The 24,488-nt window shown below is 42.8% G+C and overlaps 1 pseudogene; it reads left to right on the top strand.

Moving 5' to 3' along the window:
• The window catches only part of LOC127415376 (nephrocystin-4-like), a 185,080-nt pseudogene that overhangs the window by 56,470 nt on the left and 104,122 nt on the right, over window positions 1–24,488 (top strand).

Raw genomic sequence — 24,488 nt, 5'->3', positions numbered from 1 at the left:
AAGATAACAAAGGAGTGGCTCCGGGACAACTCTGTGAATGTCCTTGAGTCCAGAGCCCAGACTTTAACCCGATTGAACATCTCTGGAGAGATCTGAAAATGGCTGTGCACCGACGCTCCCCATCCAACCTGATGGAGCTTGAGAGGTCCTGCAAAGAAGAATGGGAGAAACTTCCCCAAAATAGGTGTGCCAAGCTTGTAGCATCATACTCCAAAAGACTTGAGGCTGTAATTGGTGCCAAAGGTGCTTCAACAAAGTATTGAATAAGGCTTATAAAGGTGAATACTTATGTACATGTGATTTTTTTTTTCGTTTTTTATTTTTAATAAATTTGCAAAGATTTCAAACAAACTTCTTTCATGTTGTCATTATGGGGTATTGTTTGTAGAATTCTGAGGAAAATAATGAATTTAATCCATTTTGGAATAAGGCTGTAACATAACAAAATGTGGAAAAAGTGAAGCGCTGTGAATACTTTCCGGATGGACTGTATATTAATTTGAAATAACTGGCCAGTAGTTTATGGTGGCTTTCTACAGTTGTGTCCAACGCCACGGTAGATTTTTCTGTAATTGTTGTTTTATGTTTTAGAATCATTTAGAGTTTAAGTTAATTTTTTTTTAGAGTGGGGTAGATAGCCCAAGTAGAACAGATTGAAACAGAGGAATTCACTAGAGGGGCTTTTTTTTTTTGCCCCCACATTTTAAATATTTTGGATGTTTTTGTCACTTTCCATGGTATCTTTGCTTCCAGCCCTGGTTAATTTTCGACCCTGGTGGGTTTTCACCCTCTTTCCATCTCTGCCTTTGTGTGTCTCAGATTCTAAAGTTCTCAGAAGTCACTGCCAAAGATGCCCTATTGGGACCATGGCACAGCAAATGCATTATACTTGAAACATACAAACTTCCATCAACATCTCTACACCTAAGATCATAATCCCGCCCCCCCCCCCCCCCCACACACACACACTCTTGATTTTGCAAACTACCTTACATTTGATCCCATCAGAATACCGCTTTCTGCCTGACTCACATGCAACAAAAGACATTTTAAGCATCCATCTCAGCATCTGTATGATACTTGACAAAACAGGTTAATAAGTGGCTTCTGTAGGCGATGGACATCCAATTAGATGCCTGAGACTCACAAGACACAATCTACACCCTACCTTACTCCAAGTAAGAGAGAAGTGGATAGAGAAAGGGTGCAGACTGGCCTCTTGTTAAGGTGTATACATTTGAAAGAGCTTGGAGTTTGTCAAGCTCGTTCTCCTCGGTTCTCATGATATCCTGAAAACCTCTCACTAAAGTGTTTGTTTTTTTTGCCATTTAAAGCAGTTGTTGCATACAGTGTCTGGACTGGCATTATATACATGTTTAAGTCAATTTTATATTGGTCCATTGTACATTAAATACATTTATATACTGTAGCAAGAAAAAGTATGTGAACCCTTTGGCATTAGCTGATTTTGTACATTAATTAAAATGTGATCTCATCTTCATCAAAGTCACAAGTACAGACAAACAACAATGTGCTTAAGCTAACAACACACAAACAATTATAGTCTTTCATGTCATTATTGAACACATCCCATTAAACATTCACAGTGTTTTGGAAAAAGTAAGTAAACCCTTGGATTTAATAACTGGTTGATCCTCCTCTAGCAGCATTAACCTGAACCATGTGTATCCGGTAGCTGTGGATTAGACCTGCACAACATTCAGAAGGAATTTGAGCATTCTTCCTTAAACTGAATCAGCTCAGCCATAATCTTAGGATGTCTGGTGTGAACGGCTCTCTTGAGGTCATTCCACAGCATCTCTATTGGGTTAAGGTCTGGGCTCTGACTGAGCCTCTCCAAAAGGTGGATTTTCTTTTATTGAAGCCATTCTGTAATGGATTTACTTGATGTTTAGGGTCATTGTCCTGCTGCATCACCCAACTTCTAAGCTTCATCTGGCACACAGCCACCCGGACCTTATCCTGTAGGGTATGTTGATAAACTTGGAAATTCATTTTCCCCTCAATTGACGGCAAGCAGTCCAGGGCCCGAAGCAGCAAAGCTCCCCCAAATCATGATGCTCCCTCCAATATACTTCACCGTTGGGATGATGTTCTCATGTTTGTATGAGGTGCCCTTTTTATGCCATACGTAGTGCTGCCTGTTCTTCCCAAACAGTTCAACATTAGTTTCATCAGTCCACAAATTTTTTTTTCCAGTAGCATTGTGGAGTGTCACGTTGGTCTTTGGAAAACTTCAAGCAGGCAAACTTTAGGCGGGCAGCAATGTTTTTGTTGGAAAGCAACGGCTTCCTTCGTGGTGTCCTGCCATGGACACCATGCCTGTTTAATGTTTTCCATATAGTAGACTCATGAACAGAGATGCTAACCAGTTCCAATGATTCCTTAAAATCTTAAGCTGTCCCTTTAGGGTTCTTTTTGACCTCATTGAGCATTCTGTTGTGTGCCCTTTGAGTCATCTTGACTGGACAGTCACTTCTAGGGAGAGTAGCCACAGTACTAAATCATCTCTATTTATAGACAGTTTGTTTCACTATGGACAGATGAATATCTGAGCTCTTCGAGATAACTTTATAACCATTTCCAGCTTTATGCAAAGCAACAATTCTTGATTGAGAACACTTTTTTTCTGAGAAGAGTCTTCTGAGAACTCTTTTTTTGCGAGCCATGGTCCACATCAGCAGGTGCTTCTTGTGAATAGCAAACTCAAAATGTTTGAGTGCTTTTTATAAGTCAAAGTAGCTCTAACCTAACCTCCAATCTCATTTCACCAATTGGATGGCAGGTTTTCCAACTCCTGACTCTTAATTAGCTTTGGTTGAGGTCATTAGCTTAGGGGTTCACATACTTTTTCCAACCTACACTTAAAGTTTGAATGATATATTCAGTATGTACAAGAACAATACAATACTTTGTGTGTTATTAGTTAAAACAGGTTGTGTTTGTTCATTATTGTAACTTAGATAAGATATTAAACCAGATTTTAAGACAACTTTATACAGTTGAAGTCGTCCTGGTTACTTTCGTAACCTCCGTTCCCTGATGGAGGGAACGAGATGTTGTGTTGATGTAGTGACATTAGGGGTCACTCTTGGGAGCCCTAAAACACCTCTGATCTTTGAAAAAAGGCCAATGGGAATTGGCGAGTGGAGTTTGCATGCCACTCCCCCAGACATATGGGTATAAAAGGAGCTGGTATGCAACCACTCATTCAGGTTTTGTGCCGAGGAACCGAGACAAGGTCCCGGCCAATTCAGCGGGTAGTTCAGCGTTGTGGCAAGAGGGACACAACGTCTCGTTCCCTCCATCAGGGAACGGAGGTTACGAAAGTAACCAGGACGTTCCCTATCTGTCACTCACTCGACGTTGTGTCGATGTAGTGCAACTAGGGGTCCCTATACAAAACGCCACAACTACTGAACTGTTACGTGGACTAGCGGTGCGAGACGGGCAGACCTCTGTGTGCCTCATAGTCGGCGCACCAGGCCATCACGTAACCTCCCCCAATGCTCTTATGAGCGTGGAATGGTCCTTCAGGAACAAGTCGACTGCCCAACAAATAGGGACAGGCTAGCCCAGCCGTAGCCTCTTTTCCTTTTTTTTTTTTTCTCCCCAAAAAAAGTGGAATTTGTTAACCGACTGGGGGCCATAAATGTGTATGTCCGGGGGGGGGAAGACACCGCAGAGACCACACCCTGCCCAGAGAAGTTGGGGGGGGGGGGGTATTTTGAGTGGAAATACATCACATGGTCTTACCGAGTCTTGTCGGAAGTATGTAATGTGGAGAAGTCGCCTGGTAGATCCTACCCGAGGGGGGAGGAATTTCTGCAAGCATGGTGACCGGTGGCAGAGGGGCCTCTGCCCAAGGAAGACGCAGTTTACTGACAGGGAAACGATTTAGCGGAAGATATATCACATGGGGTCACCTATGGGGAACCAGTGCATGTGGAGCACCTACCCCAGTACATGGCTTAGTTAGCACATGTACTGGGCCAGCAGCGAGTTTCTCTGCAAACTCATTTGCCACAGGGCTAAGGAGGAAAATCATCCAGGGATCACAACTTGTGAACACGACTGGGAGTCAAAGGCGCACGTCTTCACCTCATGGGAGGGGAAAGGCGCTATACGCAAGCGGTACACCTGGCCAGCTGTCCCGGAACTTACCTGTTCAGGCCTGATAACACACGGGATGAAACCGGCTCAACCCGGAGATTATAGAACCTCGCAAAGTGTTGGGTGTCGCCCAGCCCGCTGCTCTGCAGATGTCTGCCAAAGAGGCGCCACTGGTCAGAGCCCAGCAGGCCCCTACACTCCTAGTAGAGTGGGCCCCCGTAACGCCACGGGGGGCGGCACATCCTGAGTGTGATATGCTATCATGATGGCGTCAATGACCCAGTGGGCGATCCTCTGTTTGGAGACAGCGCTTCCTTTCCGCTGTCCACCAAAGCAGACAAAGAGCTGCTCGGAGCTTCTAAAGCTCTGCGTGCGATCCAAATAGCACGCACTGGACACAGCAACACCAAAGCTGGGTCTACCTCCTCCTGGGGCAGCGCTTGCAGGTTCACCACCTGATCCCTAAACAGGGTCATGGGAACCTTGGGCACAAAGCCCGGTCGGGGTCTCAGGATCACGTGAGTAGCCTGGACCGAACTCCAGGCACATTTCGCTGACAGAAAACGTCTGCAGGTCCCCTACCCTCTTAATGGAAGTGAGCACAGTCAGGAGGGAAGTCTTCAAAGAGAGTGCCTTAAGCTCAGCTGACTCCAGGGGCTCGAAGGGGGCTTCCTGTAGACCCCGAAGGACTACAGAGAGGTCCCATGAGTCCCATCCTAGCGCCTCTCAGGAACCTGTTGATCAGGTCGTGCTTCCCTAAGGACTTACCATCCACTGTGTCATGGTGTGCCGCTATAGCGGCTACATACACCTTCAAGGAGGAGGGGGACAGCTGCCCCTCCAGCCTCTCCTGCAGGAAGGAAAGCACCGATCCGACTGCGTATCTCTGGGGGTCTTTGCATCAGGAAGAACACCACTTAGCGAACAGATGCCACTTCAAAGTATACAGGCGCCTCGTAGAGGGAGCCCAAGCCTGAGTGATTGTGTCTACCACCGCGGGTGGTAGGCCACTTGGGTCTTCCTAATCCAAGGGCACTGCAGCCTCTTGGGCATGCGGTGAAAAATGAAAAAAAAAAGATTCTCCTCCCGGCCCTCCACCAGGGGATGGAGTGGTCTGTCTACCAGCTCCGTAGAAGCAGATCTCCTTGTCCCTGGGTCACCCGTCTCAGGGGCACTTCAAAGCCTTCCTAGAGTTCTTGGTGGCCGGGCGTGAGACAGGTGGCATCTGCTTCCTGCAGTGGGCTCCACGCCGGGGCCGGGCCGTGGGGGCGGGCTTCGGTGGAGCCGGTGCTGTTGCTGCAGGGGGACGCCCTTGGCAACGAGCAGACGGGGTGCGGGGTCTTGAGCCACGCAGGGGCAGGATGTGTTGAATGGCCTCCGTCTGCTGCTTCACTGCCGAGAACTGCTGGGCAAAGTCCTCGAATAGGCCAACCTGGGAGACGGGGGCATCAAGGAATAGGCCAACCTGGGAGATGGAGGCGTCAAGGAACCGTGCCTTGTCGGCCTCTCATCTCGACCAGGTTGAGCCAAAGGTGGTGCTCCTGGACCACCAGGGTGGACATCGCCTGCCCAAGAGACTGCGCCGTGACCTTCGTCACCTGGAGAGCGAGATCGGTCGCCGAGTGCAGTTCCTGTATCAATCCCGGGTCAGAACTACCCTCGTGCAGCTCTTTTAGTGCCTTGGCTTGGTGAACTTGCAGGAGAGCCATGGCGTGCAGGGCAGAGGTGGCTTGTCCAGCGGCACCATAGGCCTTAGCTGTCAGGGACGACCTAAACTTACAGGCCCTTGACGGGAGCTTCGGGCTCCCGCGGCAGTTGGCAGAGCTCTGCGGGCACAAGTGCACCACGAGCGCCTTATCCACCTGGGGGATCACTGAATACCCCTTGGCCGCCCCACCATCGAGGATAGTGAGAGCGGGGGAGCTGAAAGATCGGGATCAGGCAGTAAAAGGTGCCCCCATGATCTTGTCAGCTCCTCATGCACTTCCGGGAAGAAAGGGACCGGGGCGGAGCGTGGCCGTGAGCAGCGCTCTGGGCCCAGGAGCCAATCATCGAGCCGCGAGGGTTCAGGGGAGAGCGGAGGGTTCCAGTCTAGCCTGACACTTGCAGCTGCCCGGGAAAGCATGTCCGTCATCTCCGCGTCGGCCTGAGACTGGGCGACCACACCCAAAGGAGGGAGCCCATCCGAGGCGTCCGCGTCAGAGTGGACGAGCCCGCTCTCCAATGCTGCGCTCGATAACTCATCGTCTTCCCAGGCTCTGAATAAGAGGTCTAACTCACCATGAGACGAGCCAGCGGTCTCATCCAAGAGCCCGACCGGGGCAAGCGAGCATGCTGGGGAATGGGAGGTCCGTGGGGGTTTACCCGGCGGAGGTGCTCCCATTGAGGTCTCCAAATCGCCCCAGTGCTAAACTGCATGGCCTCATACCCGTAGGTAGAAGGACCGAGGCGGGGAGCCGCTGGGGTGGCTTGCTTTCTTACGAATGCAAGCCGTGACCGCAACGTTGCCATGGTCATGTTCTCACAATGAGGACAAGACCCATCCACGAATGATGTCTCCACGTGGGCAGCGCCCAGACATGTAAGACAGTGATCGTGGCCGTCAGAAGCGGAGATATAATGACCGCAACCAGGAATAACACGCAAACGGAAAGTCATCTTTAAAAAGACGTTCCGTGTGTGCCGCTCTTTTAGAATGAAAATATACTCTTTTTAGAATATACTTTTGTTATTCTGCCGAAACTCCCAGGGGCGTTCTCTGCACTCCACGGGTGCAGAGGGGGATAAGCCGCTGAAATGCGCCGTAAAATCCAGCAGATGAGGTGAATGAACTCGCGGATGAATTCAGCTTCAATGAATAGAACCGCTCTGCTCTGAAGAGAAAATCTGAATTAGTGGTTGCATACCAGCTCCTTTTGTACCTGTATGTCCGGGGGAGTGGCATGCAAATTCCACTCGGCAATTCCCACTGGCCTTTTTTCAAAGATCAGAGGTGTTTAGGGCTCCCAAGAGTGACCCCTAGTGTCACTACATCAACACAATGTTGAGTGAGTGACAGATAGGGAACAGAAGTTTACATACACTTAGGTTGAAGTCATTAAAACTCATTTTTTAACCACTCCACAGATTTAATATTAGCAAACTATACTTTTGGCAAGTCGTTTAGGACATCTACTTTGTGCATGACATGAATAATTTTTCCAACAATTGTTTACAGACAGATTGTTTCACTTTTGATTGACTATATCACAATTCCAGTGGGTCAGAAGTTTACATACAATAAGATAACTGTGCCTTTAAGCAGCTTGAAAAATTCTAGAAAATTATGTCAAGCCTATAGACAATTAGCCAATTTGCTTCTGATAGGAGGTGTACTGAATTGGAGGTGTACCTGTGGATGTATTTTAAGGCCTACCTTCAAACTCAGTGCCTCTTTGCTTGACATCATGGGGAAATCAAAAGAAATCAGCCAAGACTTCAGGAAGTCATCCTTGGGAGCAATTTACAAGTGCCTGAAGGTACACAATGACACATTCATCTGTACAAACAATAAAACGCAAGTATAAACACCGTGGGACCATGCAGCCATCATACCGCTCAGGAAGGAGATGCATTCTGTCTCCTAGAGATTAACGTAGTTGGTGAGAAAAGTGCAAATCAATCCCAGAACAACAGCAAAGGACCTTGTGAAGATGCTGGAGGAAACAGGTTGACAAGTATCTGTATCCACAGTAAAACGAGTCCTATATCGACATAATCTGATAAGCTGCTCAGCAAGGAAGAAGCCATTGCTCCAAAACTGCCATAAAAAAGCCAGACTAAAGTTTGCAAGAGCACATGGGGACAAATATCTTACTTTTTGGAGAAATGTCCTCTGGTCTAATGAAACAAAAATTAAACTGTTTGGCCATAATGACCATCGTTGTGATTGAAGGAAAAAGGGTGAGGCTTCTAAGCTGAAGAACGCCATCCCAACTGTGAAGCATGGGGGTGGTAGAATCATGTTGTGGGGGTTCTTTGATGCACAAGTCCCTCCTGCACTTCAAAAAATAGATGGCATCATGAGGAAGGAAAATGATGTGGATATATTGAAGCAACATCTCAAGGCATCAGCCATTAAGTTAAGGCTCTGTCGCAAATGCGTCTTCCAAATGGACAATGACCCCAAGCATACCTCGAAAGTTGTGGCAAAATGGCTTAAGGACAACAAAGTCAAGGTATTGGAGTGGCCATCACAAAGCCCTGACTTAAATCCAATAGAACTGAAAAAGCGTGTGTGAGCAAGGAGTCCTACAAACCTGATTCAGTTACACCAGTTCTGTCTGGAGGAATGTGCCAAAATTCCAGCAACTTATTGTGAGAAGCTTGTGGAAGGCTACCCATAACATTTGACCCAAGTTAAATAATTTAAAGGCAATGCTACAAAATACTAACAAAGTGTATGTAAACTTCTGACCCATTGGGAATGTGATGAAAGAAATAACAGCTGAAACAAATAATTCTCTCTACTATTATTCTGACGTTTTACATTCTGACCTAAGACAGGGAATGTTTTCTATGATTAAATGTCAGGAATTGTGAGCTGGAGAGCAATAAGAGAGTCTAATATGTAGAGAATGTGTTAATTTCTGTCTTTGAATTTGGCTGTTACATCTTTAACTTCAGAAGAACGCAGATCAAATGCAAAAAGATTGCCTTCAATTCTGCCCTTCAGCCAGTTGCATACAGTCTTTAAAAATGTACCGTGATTTATAATGGATGCATACTCGTGAGAACACACATGCTTATTTATAAGGGCTGCTTTCATAGTGCACATGTCAGCAAGTTTGATTAACTCAGCCTGTCCGTCCGCATTATGCAGAAAATCAAGATTTGATTTGCTCTGTCTCGAGAGATCTCATTTTTATTGCTAATAACTCCAGAAGTAGTTGATTCTGCAAAACAAACTGTAAACATTTTTTTTAAAGGAATTTTTTGGTTTACAAACGTATTTTTGTTGTGGTGATTGATGTGATTTTTTATTTCTGAGTGGAGTGTAGTTAGCTGTCAGGATGAGACGAAAATGTGAGTTAATTGGTCATCACTTGTCTTTCTCTTCTCTTTTCTGTCATATCAGGCTTAATGAGAAGAAAACATTTCAGACTTGCTCCAAAAATAAATAAATAAATAAATAAATACCACAGTTTGATTAAAAAAGGCTTGAGTGAAAGTTACACATGCGGGAACAGGATGGCGTGAAGAAAGGACAGGAAGTGTAAATGAGAGGGAGGGTGTAAGACAGACAGAAAAAGAGGGAGAGGCAGCATGGTATATGGGGTGATGAGTTCACACATGCAGCACAAGCAGATTGAGTATCAGACGGAGGAATGAATGAGAGATGTGTTGTCACCCAACAGTGTGTCACCTTTACTCAGCAAGGAAAAATCACACACACATACACGCACACATCTCTGGATGTCCTTTTTGACAATTCTGCTACAGCATCTGTACGTGCTGTGCAATCATACATATATGATACTATTTTGGTGTCATGATTCTTTGCCTCGCTTCTGTAGAGAAATCATGTTGAATGCTTTCCAGCTTAAGCATTCTACAGCTTGCTTAAATATGCACTCAGTCATTTTTTCCTGATTAAAAAGGTTTTACTCCAAAATAAATTCATAGTTATTTTGAAACATATGTATAAAATCATTACCAATCACATGAGATGAGGAATCCATTCATATCAGTAACCTTATAAAAACTGTTTTATTCTACATAGAGAGGGTCCCCTCATGGGGGCAGCCATGTTAGAGTCACGTGACCAGCTGAATACTACTCACTTAATCTCAGTAACTGCCCTGTTATTGGACACTTTCACTTATGAATTAAACTAATCATTGCTGATTGTGAATAGTAAATGTCTACAATGGCATCTGTAACTGAAAACTATTGTGTTTGAATGGTACTGCATCCACACCGCTAGGTGTTAGTGTAAGTACAAGATGACAATTTAAATTACTGAGTGCACCTTTAAGTATTCATACTAGTTATCTGGTTATTTGGGGTTTTAAATGGCCAATCCTGCTATCTAGAGAGCAAGATGGCCATTGGCGGATAGAATTACAATGTTATGTTTGTTTTATATTATGCAATTTAAAGGTCAAGTTTGTAATTTCTGTATCACTTGTCTCACCAAAAGAAATTGTAGAATTAATGACTGTTTCTAACAGTTTTCCCAAAAATTACTGCCCCAGACTCATGCCATTGGTTTAGTCTGTGTTGTTCTGTCTGCTGATCGGTATGCTCAAACAAACCGCTACAGTGTTTATACTCTTCAGGAAGTCAGCATATCAATGGCTTACCTGTTGTTTACCTTATAATGATAGCAAATGAAATAAATTGCTAAAATTAAATGAATATTTATTTTTAGACTGTATTTACAAAAAATTCTAAACTATGTGAAAAAAGATCATGTACATTTTCTTTTGACAAAGCTATTAGTACATTTTGGAATTGGCCAAAAGAGAGCAAATATTTTTGTTAATTGGCAAAGCAGGTATGTTTATCGGCCAATGATGATCATCTCAAAATGGCCAAATATCATCCAATTAATCGGCTTTGCCAATATCACTAAACATTTTCAAGTCATTAAAAAAAAAAGGATCCCACACTTAGACTTTCTGTATTTGCCAGTTAAGAAACAACTTTTTTGGGTCTGGATTTTTTTTACATGTAAAAAGAGCATGAAAAAATGCATTTTGAGGGTCCTGCAGGTTAATTACAGTCTCCCATCTGTTCTCTATGATAATCAGATAAGGTTATTCATTAATGTTCCCTTTACAAACTGACATAATGACCAGGCAGATTTGGTATCTGTTGTTCCAGACTGTAAAGTGAAAATCCAGCTGTCAAAGCACAGCAAGGTGCCTGAGATGTTCTCCTTAAATAAAATTCCATCCAAAACATTAACACAGTCAGTGTTAATATAGCCTGAAGAAGTGCAAGCCCCCTCTGACCAGTTAACTAGGGGTTTAGCGCAAAATGGACGGCCACATCAAAGGTCTGACATCCATTAAAAAGCCAGAGCATTAGAGAGCAGCTCCTGAGAAAAAATCAAGTTTTTATTTGAAAACAGCTTTTGACTTGTGTGAATTTTAAAGGAGGATTGATTCATGTACACTTGTCTGTTCTCCCATATCCCTTAAGCGCAGATGGTTTAGCACATTCTGTCAGTGTTACATTAGTTCTGTTGGTGTCAAATCCCAAGCGCCCAATTTTAAACTCTCACAGGATTTTACACTTGTTAGGCGCTTGTCTTATAAAAATCAGTTACCGAAAACAAGAGTTAGTCATAAAAAGTGTCTGGTTTAACATAAGGGAGCTTATGGCCTCCTCATCCAAGCATCTGGTAATTGTGTTTGAAGGGTTTTTGATCAGATAAAAGAGCACAAATGTAAAGCAGTCATTGAAACTGTGTGCAAATGGGATTCTATCACTCAGTTTCCTCATCATACTCTGTGTGAGGTCATCCGTAGTGGCAATTAGAGCTGACCTCATTATCTGACCGAGGGAATGATGTTTTGTTCACCGTAATTCTAACCTCATCTGTCGTCCGGCTCAGACCCTTTCCACCACTGCTGGGCTTAAGGGACAAATGTGATTCATTCTACAGTGATATTCGTCTTTAGAGCATGAATGCAAATCAGCAGTCATTGGCCATGTATTCAAACTAGGGATGAAGGAGTTTCCTTCACTAGTTCTTTTGAAATGGTCTTGTGGTTGTGACAAATTAATTTTTAATACAAAGGTACAAATACTCCATGTAGTCTTTCAAATAATTATAAAAGTATTAACAAGATGCTGTTTAAAATAGTTTAAATGTATAACACGTCAATCCACAGGAATTGTCAACTTTCCAAAAGTACTTTGTCAGCTACCCAATTATTGAACTTGACTTCTATTTAACACAGCGAAAAACCTGTTGTGAAGGAGAAATTTTAGCTCATGCAAATATAAACAATTCTGAGGAGAAAATGGGTGTCTGAAGTGTTCTAATTTTTATTTGGTTTATTTATTTGACTTTTAGATGAGAGCATCGTGGAGCCAGTGGCTTCAATGCTGCAGTCAACACGTGGCCCAGCGGTAAGTCACTCAAAGCCATTTCACTCTGAAATCCTCCTACTCTCTCCATGTGTGCAGTCTGTGTCTGTGTCACAAGAATGGCAGCAGTTACAGAACAAACTCAGCTGCTGTACCCCAGCTGTGATGTAACCCTTCTGAGAATCAGAATCAGAGCACTCTTATTGCCATGTTCCGCTGACCCCAGCACACAGACGCTGGTTTCTGGGAGTTACGGCAGCATTGCACCATGAAAGCTTGAAAAATCTTCGGAGAGAGTTAGCAGGCTCAAGACAGAGCCAATTCTGTATTGGAGGCCAGGATGGGGAGTGCACCACTGTCCCTGAGATAGCACACTGAGTTCAGTCTGCATGGCATCAATTTCCACAAAGGCTCAAGATTTACTACTCCTGTTCCACCGCCAATCTACAGTTCATCGTAGGGAACAGAGAACTTCAAATCCATCAAATCAACCACCAGATCAGCATTTCAGCAGTTAGTCTATGTTAACAAACTCAGTTTCCTTGCTCAGTTCATCCAAAACATTTATGGAAACTTTGCTGCAAATGCAGTTTACTCATAAATTGTATCACAACCATAAGCAAATAAATATATGACCATTGGGCTATCACAATTATGAAATTTGATTGTCAAACAATTAGTTGTGATAATGGTGATTAATTGTCTTTTTTTTTTAGGGCTTTCACAATTATGGTGATTAACTGTCTGTTTTAAGGCATTCACGATTATGATGATTAAATGTCATACAAATTGTCATAGTTCTTAAGGTGTGATTGTGCTTCATACACCTTTAGAAGTCATTTATTCAGTTTTAACTTGAATTATATAATAAAATAGGGATATATGATTTCCTTTAAAAACTTATTGCACAGGGGTAACATGATAATACAGTCATTTGGAAATAATTTGGACACCCCATGAAATATTTAGTTCTTTTTTTAAGAAATATGGACATCTCCTCCACAATCCTCTCTAATGATGTTCTAATCTTTTGCACCTGATGTGGCAGACCTGATTCTAATTTTTATGCATTTTAAGTAGTAAATAAATGTGGGGGTGTCCTATCTTTTTCCTTACCAAAAATTGCATTTCTATTAAGTACATTTTACAAATAATTTTAAAAAGACATTTCTTCAGTTTTATTAGTTTATTTATATTACCTCCATCTCTCAATATTGTTAAAATGAAGATCCAGTGTCCATATGTTGAAAAAGACAAAGGTTTTTCTCATGACTGTATGTATGTATATCTATCTATCTATCTATCTATCTATCTATCTATCTATCTATATATATAGTTCTGTGCAAAAGCCTTAGGCACATAAGATGTTTCACAAAAACATTTGTCTTAAGATGGTTCTTCAGCTTTAGTGTGTCAATAGGAAATATAAATTTTAGATTCTCAAACATTCCATTTGCAAATAGAATAGAAGAACAGGGAGCCCTGCAACAGATGGAATGGCCCCCACAGAGCTCCCCGCTGAACATCGAGTCAAGTAATTGAAACAACCTAAATAGATAGAAGAACTGTGGTGAATTCTTCAAGAAGCTTGGAACATCCTATCTGCCAACAACCAAGAAAAACTGTGTCCAGGTGTACCTAGGAGAATTGGAGCTGTTTTGAAGGCAAAGGTAGTCACAAAAAATATTGATTTAGCTTTTTTCATGTTTATTGGACTTTGTATGATGGTAATTGATAAATGAAAACTATTTATAGCATCATTTTTGAAGACATCCTCACTATGCAACATTTTTCACAAGTGCCTAAAACATTTGCACAGTACTGTGTGTGTGTATATATATATATATATACAGTTGAAGTAATTAAAACTAATTTCTTAACCACTCCACAGATTTCATATTAGCAAACTATAGTTTTGGCAAGCCATTTAGGACATCTACTTTGTGCATGACACGAGTAATTTTTCCAACAATTGTTTACAGACAGATAGTTTCCCTTTTATTTGACTATATCACAATTCCAGTGGGTCAGAAATTTACATACACTAAGTTAACTGTGCCAGAAAAATTATGTCAAACCTTTAGGCAATTAGCCAATTAGCTTCTGATGGTTCTGATGGTCAATTAGGTGTACTGAATTGGAGGTGTATCTGTGGATGTATTTTAAGGCCTACCTTCAAACTCAGTGCCTCTTTGCTTGACATCATGGGAAAATCCAAAGAAATCAACCAAGACCTCAGAAAAAAGAATTTGGACTTCCACAAGTCTGGTTCATCCTTGAGAGCAATTTCTAAATGCCTAAAGGTACCACGTTCATCTTTACAAACAATAGTACACAAGTATAAACACCATGCAACCACACAGCCGTCATACCGCTCAGAAAGGATATGCATTATGTCTCCTAGAAATGAACGTAATTTGGTGCGAAAAGTACAAATCAATCCCAGAACAACAGCAAAGGTCCTTGTGAAGATGCTGGAGGAAACAGGTAGACATATATCTATATCCACAGGAAAACGAGTCCTATATCGACATAACCTGAAATACTGCTCAGCAAGAAAGAAACCACTGCTCCAAAACCGCCATTAAAAAGCCATACTACAGTTTGCAAGTGCACATGGGGACAAAGATCTTACTTTGTGGAGAAATTTCCTCTGGTCTGATGAAACAAAAATTGAACTGTTTGGCCATAATGACCATCATTATGTTTGGAGGAAAAAGGGTGAGGCTTGCAAGCCGAAGAACACCATCCCAACCGTGAAACATGGGGGTGGCAGCATCATGTTTTGTGGGTACTTTGCTGCAGGAGGGACTGATGCATTTCACAAAATAGCTGGCATCATGAGGAAGGAAAATTATGTGGATATATTGAAGCAACATCTTAAGACATCAGCCATGAAGTTAAAGCTCGGTCGCAAATGGGTCTTCCAAATGGACAATGACCCCAAGCATACCTTCAAAGTTGTGGCAAAATGGCTTAAGGACAACAAAGTCAAGGTATTGGAGTGGCCATCACAAAGCCTGACCTCAGTCCGATAGAAAATTTGTGGGCAGAACTGAAAATGTGTGTGCGAGCAAGGCGACCTACAAACCTGACTCGGTTACACCATTTCTGTCTGGAGGAATGGGCCAAAATTCCAGCAACTTATTATGAGAAGCTTGTGAAAGGCTACCCAAAACATTTGATCCATGTTAAACAATTTAAAGGTAATGCTACCAAATACTAACAAAGTGTATGTAAACTTCTTATCCACTGGGAATGTGATGAAAGAAATAAAAGCTGAAATAAATCATTCTCTGTATTATTATTCTGACATTTCACATCCTTAAAATAAAGCAGTGATCTTAACTGACCTAAGGCAGGGAATGTTTTCTACAATGAAATGTCAGGACAAAACTGAGTTTAAATGTATTTGGCTAAGGTGTATATAAACTTCTGACTTCAACTGTGTGTATATATATATATATATATATATATATATATATATATATATATATATATATATATATATATATATATATATATAATTATTAGATATTATAATAATAATAATAATTATTATTATTATTTTTAAATATCAACATATTTCCAAATACTTAAAAAGATGTCTATCTTTGTCCATTTTAAATTTACACTGTTGTTTTTGGAACCCAGCCAACCTAAACAGCTATTATATTATATTATATTATTCAGTCCTGTCAGTAGATTAACATTTTAGTCGCAATTAATCGCATAATCTTTTATAGTTAATAATAGGGGTGCACCGATTGATCGGCCACTGATCTAAATCAGATGATATTCGTCTTAAATCTGTAATCGCTGACCGTGCCTAGAATCAGGGCTGATCTTTTTTGCAGCACGTAGGGAATCACAAATAAACACTGCTCCTCTAATGAATGAGCACTTGCTCAGCCCTTGAATTATACAGTGTGGTCTCTGGAGGGTGATTTGGTGGCAATTCTAAGCATTCACAAATTTAAACTTTCAGACATGATGTGATTCATATGAATATGCCATTTTGTTTTTAAAAATGTGTAAGAATTATACGTGTATGAGTAGTAAGTGCCCATTTTCTAGAGTAATTACGGTAGTTATTCTGACTGTTGCACAATGAGCAGGAAGAGGATAAAGAGGCTGCTAATGGGTATAAAAACAAATTAAACAAAAAATAAACATGCAAATACAAATCTGAGTACTCGTGATGTAACGCGAGTCATGACATTCAGACGTTGTGTGGAATGATAGAGACTGTTTGAGCAATCATGAGCGCTTTACTCTCTTTAACATGAGCGCTCTCGGTGTCAATCAAACATGCGCGCTCTGCAGGTGCTCTCAATATCTCATCGGTCTCTCATCCTAGTGCTATTCTTTGAGGATCCCAATTTAAATCAGATTAATGTTGGTCACAATACCACTAATAACAGATGTAACTGTTTAACCTTCAATAACGGCACCGCGTCTTCACGCATTTGGTTAATAATTAGTGATTTGTGTTACAACAAGATGCCAAAGACATACATAAATCATAGATATTAATGATTTCTCACTGGAGCAGTTTTAGAGCTTGTAATGGATATATTTTTCTTATTTTTGAAAGTATCTCTTCTGTGTGTGGTGCTCTCATGGTTTTTATTGGTTGCCAGTATGTCACAAAGACCTTTTTATTTTGACAACAGAACTATTCATAACTTTTTTCAATATAAATAAATGTTAGCCATTCACATGTAATTTTAATGTAATTTTGGTAACACTTAATAAAAAGGTTTCATTTCTTTAACATTAGTTAATGCATTAGGTATCATGAACAAACAATGAACAATATATTATATTTTTACAGCATTATTTATCCCCAAACACCTCTGATCTTTGAGAAAAGCGCTCCATTTCCGCTGTCTGTCAAAGCAGACAAAGAGCTGCTCAGAGCGTATAAAGCTCTTTGTGCGATCCAAATAGATGCGTAAAGCATGCACCAGACACAGCAACGACAAGGCTGGGTCTGCCTCCTCCTGGGCAGCGCTTGCAGTTTCACCACCTGATCCCTAAATGGGGTCATGGGAACCTTGGGCACATAGGCCAGTCGGGGTGTCAGGATCACTTGAGAGTAGCCCGGACCAAACTCCAGACACGTTTCGCTGACAGAGAATGCCTGCAGGTCCCTTACCCTCTTGATGGAAGTGAGGGCAGTCTTCAAAGAGAGTGCCTTTAGCTCAACTGACTCCAGGGGCTCGAATGGAGCTCCCTGTAGGCCCCGAAGGACCACAGAGAGGTCCCACGAGGGGATGAGGCGCGATCTGGGGGGATTCAACATCCTAGCGCCTCTCAGGAACCTGATGATCAAGTCTTGCTTCCCTAAATACTTACCGTCTACTGCATCGTGATGTGCTGATATAGCGGCTACATACACCTTCAAGGTGGAGGGGGACAGCCGCCCCTCCAGCCTCTCCTGCAGGAAGGAAAGCACTGATCCGACTGCGCATCTCTGGGGGTCTTCGCATCAGGAAGAACACCACTTAGTGAACAGACGCCACTTCAAGGCATACAGTCATCTAGTAGAGGGAGCCCTGCCCTGAGTGATCGTGTCTACCACTGCAGGTGGTAGGCCACTTAGGTCTTTCACATCCCCATGGTGCCCCGTCCCTGAGAAAGAAGGTCCATCCTCAGGGGAATTCGCCAGGGAAGGGCTGTCGCAAGGAGCGTGAGGTCCGAGAACCAAGTCTGGGTGGGCCAGTAGGGTGCTACTAGGACAACCTGCTCCTTGTCCTCCCTGACCTTGCACAATGTCTGAGCAAGTAGGCTCACTGGGGGGAACGCATACTTGCGCAGCCCCAGGGGCCAGCTGTGTGTCTGCACATCTTTGCCGAGGGGAGCATCGGTCAGAGAATACCAGAGCGGGCAGTGCGGGGGAGTGGCCAATTCCCATTGGCCTTTTCTCAAAGATCAGAGGTGTTTGGGGCTCCCAGGGGCGACCCCTATTGTCACTACATCGACACAATATCGAGTGAGTGACAGATAGGGAACTTTTTCATTTAAGTAACCTTAAATGTTTCCCACCTACAAAGGGTGCAAATTGCTTTATTTCTGTCATCTGAGTTTGTTTTGTACAACAAATAGCATTAAGAGATCCTTTAAGAGGACACTGTATGTCTGCAATGACCAAGAACATTTGCCATAATGTGAATGTTAAATTAAAGAGAAACTGGAGTGAAATCTTTGTGTTCACTATCGCATATATTTTCACAAGAGATTGCCACAAAACTCTGCTGATGGCACGTGCACTTCAGAAGTTGTTAAGCTTCATGCGCTTAACAGAAGCTGCTCTGAGTGTGGTCCGTAGTTCATTTGAAGTTCTCACATAATGCAATAACACCAGAAAATAAGACACAAAAATGCACCCTTCAGGGCATTTTTATATAAGCTTAAAATTCCCTTATTTGGATAGTAAAATGTGATTGTAATTTGATGTGCACAATATTAATGGTTATTTCAAATAATCACGATTAGATCAAAAACCACAATCAGAAAATGATTGAATAATCGTGACTTGTCTAATGACCACCCACGTTTACATGTTAACATCTATCCAGAATTTTACATCTTCACCTGCCCTGACAAATGACAGTGTGATTTATGCCAGTATGCAAAGATTAGCCACTCGTGACTGAGGTCATTTACATATAGAAATCTTATAGGGGCAGTAGCAAAAATAGCCTGTTTAATTTTAAGGGTCAAAGAGATTGTTGAAATGATAATGTACAATTGTGGTAACAAAATTAGAAGTAGACTTCAGGGAATAAATATAATGCTACATAAGTGTAAAGTGTGGGTCCTATAGAGTCCATGAGTGATTCTAGCCATTTTCCTAACTTCTGTGATTTTAACGTCAATCTCTAACTTCTAATGACTTATGCTGTATATGTATTGTATTTCCCACAAGGGATAAGAAGTGATTGTGCATAAATCATTAACTCATTCATATCCTGTGTTAGACACTCTGAATTTTGAACATACTGACACTTTTCAGTATATGCTCCACAAATATGTTGTTTAGATAGGTCTGACATGTTTAGTGAGACAAAATATGCAGGCATTGCCTGTACTGAGTCGGGCCTTTATTTGCACTTTAATGTCAGGATGAACTCCATCCATTTTTAGACACTGTATTGCAAGTTACTTGACTGCAAAACAGATTTTATTGTCAGGCAGACAGAAATGTGTTGGATCAAAATAACTCAGACTTCCTCTCCCTCAGCAAAGCCTGATTTAACTCTTGAGCAAAATAAAATAAAATAAAGCAGATGCTTTTAGACCTTTAAGACCCTTGGAGTTTTTTTTATACACTGTGATGAAGTGATTGTCACCGTTGGGAACGGCAGCACTGGCTTTACACACACTCACCTCAACTACACTCCATTTTCCCCCTTCCGCCATCGCCGCTATTGGAGGAGCGGGTGCACACGTGATTCCGGTAGCACACGGACATTACACACACATACATTCTCCGCCCTACAGTCTTACATTCATGGACAAATCACACACACACACACACACACACACACACGTTGTCTTGTTTGATGTTTTATTGTCTTGTCTTTGTGACTTGTGTTGGTGTAGTTGGCCTTCCGGATTGGGAGCTGCGCTGGCCGAACTGAGTGATCAAATGGTGGCCAGTTATGACGGCATTGAACCGTGCTGGCACAGTGCAGCCTGAGACTGATGAAACCAGCTGTGTTGTCTAAAGGGAAACAAGGGGAAAATTTACCTGAAAGAACAAGGGGTTTGTTTAAAGGTATATTGTTTATTGTTATGTTTGATGTTATTATTTGATCTGATAATGAGGAAATGTGGATTTTATTGTTTATATGTATGTAATAAGTATATGCAGTACTTATGGTGACTTAACTGATCAACGGTATGCTGCTGAGGAAGAGCAATCTGGGGCTAAAAGAGGGGAGCCCAGACTCCGTTTCATTGCTTTTTAAGTAAGCCTAGCGAGCATGCAGTAGTAGTGCCTTGAGCGACTTCAAAGAGTGTATACTGTGGATACCCCCCTTTTTTGTATATATTTGTATATATTTATATCTTTTATTTTATTGATTTATCTTTTCTTTGATACTTTTGTTTTGGTCTGCACTAGCTTTAAATATTACTTCACATTTGTATTCTCCTTTTTACTGGAGCACTGTAAATAAAATTCCATATTTTACCAAAAGTGCATTTGTGGTTGAGCCATAATTTTTCCCTTATTTTTTTTCTCTAACATCTCCAAGTCTCCCAGTAGGTCCAAGTGGACCCATTTTTTGAACGAGTTTGGTGAGAAAGGTGGATCCGCAAAGGCCTACTGCATCACTGTTGGTGGCAGCGGTGGGATGGCTACCCACAAGAAGGCGCCTAAGGAAGGAGAGGCAGCTTGCGCTCCCAAACAAAGGCTGTTTCTGTGGAGAACATGGCCTGGGACATTGTGTAGACTTCGGAGGACGAGGGGCCTACAGACCTGCCAAGGGCTCTGAGGAAGTCCAGTACACCCCAGACCAGGCCAGTCACTTCAACTTCGACATCTGGTAGCAGAGGGAGGAGAGATATCTGCTGGAGCTCCGGGGTCTACGAGAGTCCATCCTATAGACTGTACAGCCTGCAGCAACCCCGAGTAACATCGAGAGCCCTCGGATGGAACTCCTGACTCCAGCACCACCATGTAGAGTGTCCGCTGTTGTCCCACCAGCCAACGACTCATCTGTGGCTCCAGGTCCAAAAAGTCAACTGTTGCCCGATCCGAGACAACGATGCCAGTTCTACAGCAAGGGGACGACATCAAAAGTTATCTGTGACGTTTCAAGCATCTAGCCAGGACCTGGTAGTGGCCCACAGAGGAGTGAAGCTGTCAACTGGTTCCTCTGTTGATGGGTCAAGTGCTGGAGCCGAACCTGGTGATAGACGAGGAGCAAGCAGACGTCTATGATGATCTGAAGGAAGCAGTTCTGGAAAAGTTTAACATCTCACCGGAGACAGGGCCTGGGTAGCTCAGCAAGTATTGATGCTGGCTACCACCCCTGGAGTCATGAGTTCAAATCCATGTTGTGCTGAGTGACTCCATCCAGGTTTCTTAAGCAACCAAATTGGCCTGGTTGCTAGAGAGGGTAGAGTCACATGGGGTAACCTCCTCGTGGTTGCGATTAGTTGTTCTCGCTCTCAATGGGGCACGTGGTAAGTTGTGCGTGGATTGCAGAGAGTAGCATGAGCATCCACATGCTGGGAGTCTCCGCGGTGTCATGCACAATGAGCCACGTGATAAGATGCACAGATTGACTGTCTCAGAAGAAGACTTGTCCTCCGCCACCCGGATTGAGGTAACCGCACCACCACGAGGACCTACTAAGTAGTGGGAATTGGGCATTCCAAATTGGGGAGAAAAGGGTATAAAAAAAAAAAAAAGTAATCTCACCGGAGACCTACCGTCCGCGGTTCTGGGTGGCTTCGGCACCAGAGGGAGAGACACCTACAGAAACGTACCATCGTATGTGGAACCTCTAACAATGCTGAGTGAAACCAGAACAGCACTCCAAGGAGGGGATCAGTGAGCTAATCATCATGGAGCAGTTCCTTCGTGTGCTCCCCTGTGACAGCCAAACATGGGTGAGGGAACACGTGCTGATGACAGGACTGGTGGCAGCAAAGTTGGCACAGCAGTACATGAACGCTCATCAGGCAATTCCATTGCTCTCAACCACCACGAGGTAAAACACGCTACCCTCAGCCTAACTTTGGAGGTGGGACTTATCTTGGACACCCAGAAGATACTGAATGTGCACAAAGACCAAAGTTTACAGCTGGCCAAAAGCTAGTGTGCTTTTTCTGTTAGCTGCCGGGGCACAAGGCTTCAGTGTGTCCAGCACAGAAGGCCAAGCTGACAGGTTACTGCTATGTCCCCAGAGATGAGGACAATGTTAATGACTCTATTAGGGAGAGTCAGCCCAATAAAGTTATGATGGACAATTTGTTGATGGAAATTCTGTTAATACTTTGCTGGACACTGATTGCACACTGTCTCTGATCAAGCCATGTCATGTCACAAATGTCAACTATGGTGATACAACTGCTGTGCAATGTGTTCATGGGGATATAAAGAGGTTTCCTAGGGCAGTTGTGTGTGTGCAGGACCAGTTGTACCTGTTAAAGGTTGCCGTAGTTGATAACTTACCTGCCGACATGATCTTAGGAAGATACTTCCCTGAGTTATTTGATCTAGTAAAGGCTAACACAGACTGTGACAACATCTCCACAAATGCAAATGTTGTTATGTGATTCCCTGCTTTAACACGGGCTCAAGCCAAGGCGGTTCTGAAGCAACTGCCAGACTTTGATGATAGTCTGTTGCGGGGTGGGACCAAAGGCAAAAATGGGTTTTTTCTATGGAAAAAAATAAATTCTAAGGAGGGTTTGGAGGTCAGTGGCTGGAGGATCCCAGAAGACATTGGTAGACTTCAAAAAGTGGATGTGATGCTGAAACATTTGTTTGTGAAAGCAGAGAGTAAAAGTGTGGCTAATTTATGCGATGGAAAGTATGTTGTGATGAATGATGTGTTGTATGTGAAAACTGGTAATGTTACTTGCTTAATTGTTCCAATGTCTTGTCGTCCACTAGTTTTGCATCTTGCAGACACAGTCCCATGGGCTGGTCACATGGCACAACAGAAAATGTATTCACGCATTAGCTCACACTTTTATTGACCAACCATGTACACTGACGTCCAGACATACTGCACCGCATGTCCCACCTGCCAAAAGACCAGTGCTGTGCATCAGCGGGGCAGAGAACCATTACATCCACTGCCTGTCATCTCTACCTCTTTTCGCCGCATTGCCGCATGGACATCGTGGGGCCACTGGAGAAGAGCAGCAACACGGTACTCAGAAGCCTTCACACTTCACACTATCACCATGCCCAAGATCGCCCATGATCTCGTCCAGCTATTCTCCAGGGTAGGCATGCCAGAGGAGATCCTAATGGACCAGGAAACAAACTTCATCTCCCTTCTGATGAGACAACTCCACCAGCAACTGGGCATCACAGCACGGAAGACCAGTCCTTACCATCCTCTGAATGATGGACTGGTGGAGAGGTTTAACCAGACCCTGAAAACAATGCTGCACAAATTCGTTGCAGACATGGGATGTGACTTGGATAAATGGCTGCCATTTGTTCTGTTCGCCTACAGAGAAGTTCCCAAAGCGGTTTCTCCCCCTTTGAGTTACTGTACGGCTGGCACGTCCAAGGACCACTGGACCTGCTGTGGAATGGATGGTAGGCCCCTACCACCTGTGCAGAGGAGAAAGGCATCGTCCAGTTTGTCCTAGAGATGAGGGACTGGCTCGAGCACTACTGAGACCAGGTGAGGGAGAACCTGCAGCAAGCACAGCAAGAATAGAAAAGGTGGTATGACCAACATGCGAGGCTTCGTCAGTTCCAGCCGGGGCAGAAAGTTGTGTATATATCTGTATATATTTATATATTTTCTTTTCTTTTATTGATTAATATTTTCTTTGATACTTTGGTTTTGGTCTGCATTAGCTGTAAATATTACTTAACATTTGGATTCACCTTCTTTTTATTGGCGCACTGTAAATAAAATTCCATATTGCACCAAAAGTACATTTGCTGGTCGAGCCATAATTTTTACCATATATATATATATATATATATATATATATATATATATATATATATATATATATATATATTATTTTTATTTTTTATTTATTTTTTTCAAACATCTCCATGTCTCCCAACAGGTCCGTGTGGACCCATTCTGGGGTGGTCTCTCTCGTTCTCTCATTTTCTCTCTCTGTTTCTCACTCTCTCTCTCTTACGCTCAAACACACACAGCTCTGTCCCAAACCCTAATGAGCTGCCTAGGCAGCTACCTCTAAGGCAGCATATTAACAGAAATGGAACCTCATACTGGGTATATGACTGATTTGGCACACTCTGCATAAACAGCAACTCTGTGTTTGGCCATAATAGGGACACCTATGATGTCTTAAATGCTGTCTATATAGGCAAATCACAAGGTTTTGGAACAGAACTACGGATTCAGAGTGGCATATACAGACTAGTTTAGTCAATGTACAATCCAGGGCAGAATGGATCAGACTTGTCCCCAAAGCATGCTTTGTTTTCTGATAACACACACACACTTTCATTAACATTTTACATACAATGTGATGTGTGTGGTTTTAAATTTGTGGATAGACATACCTTGTTGTCTTTCTGCATT

Source organism: Myxocyprinus asiaticus, chromosome 24 (assembly GCF_019703515.2).
Source record: "Myxocyprinus asiaticus isolate MX2 ecotype Aquarium Trade chromosome 24, UBuf_Myxa_2, whole genome shotgun sequence".
NCBI classification, from domain to species: domain Eukaryota; kingdom Metazoa; phylum Chordata; class Actinopteri; order Cypriniformes; family Catostomidae; genus Myxocyprinus; species Myxocyprinus asiaticus.
This window is presented reverse-complemented; position numbering and strand designations above follow the sequence as displayed.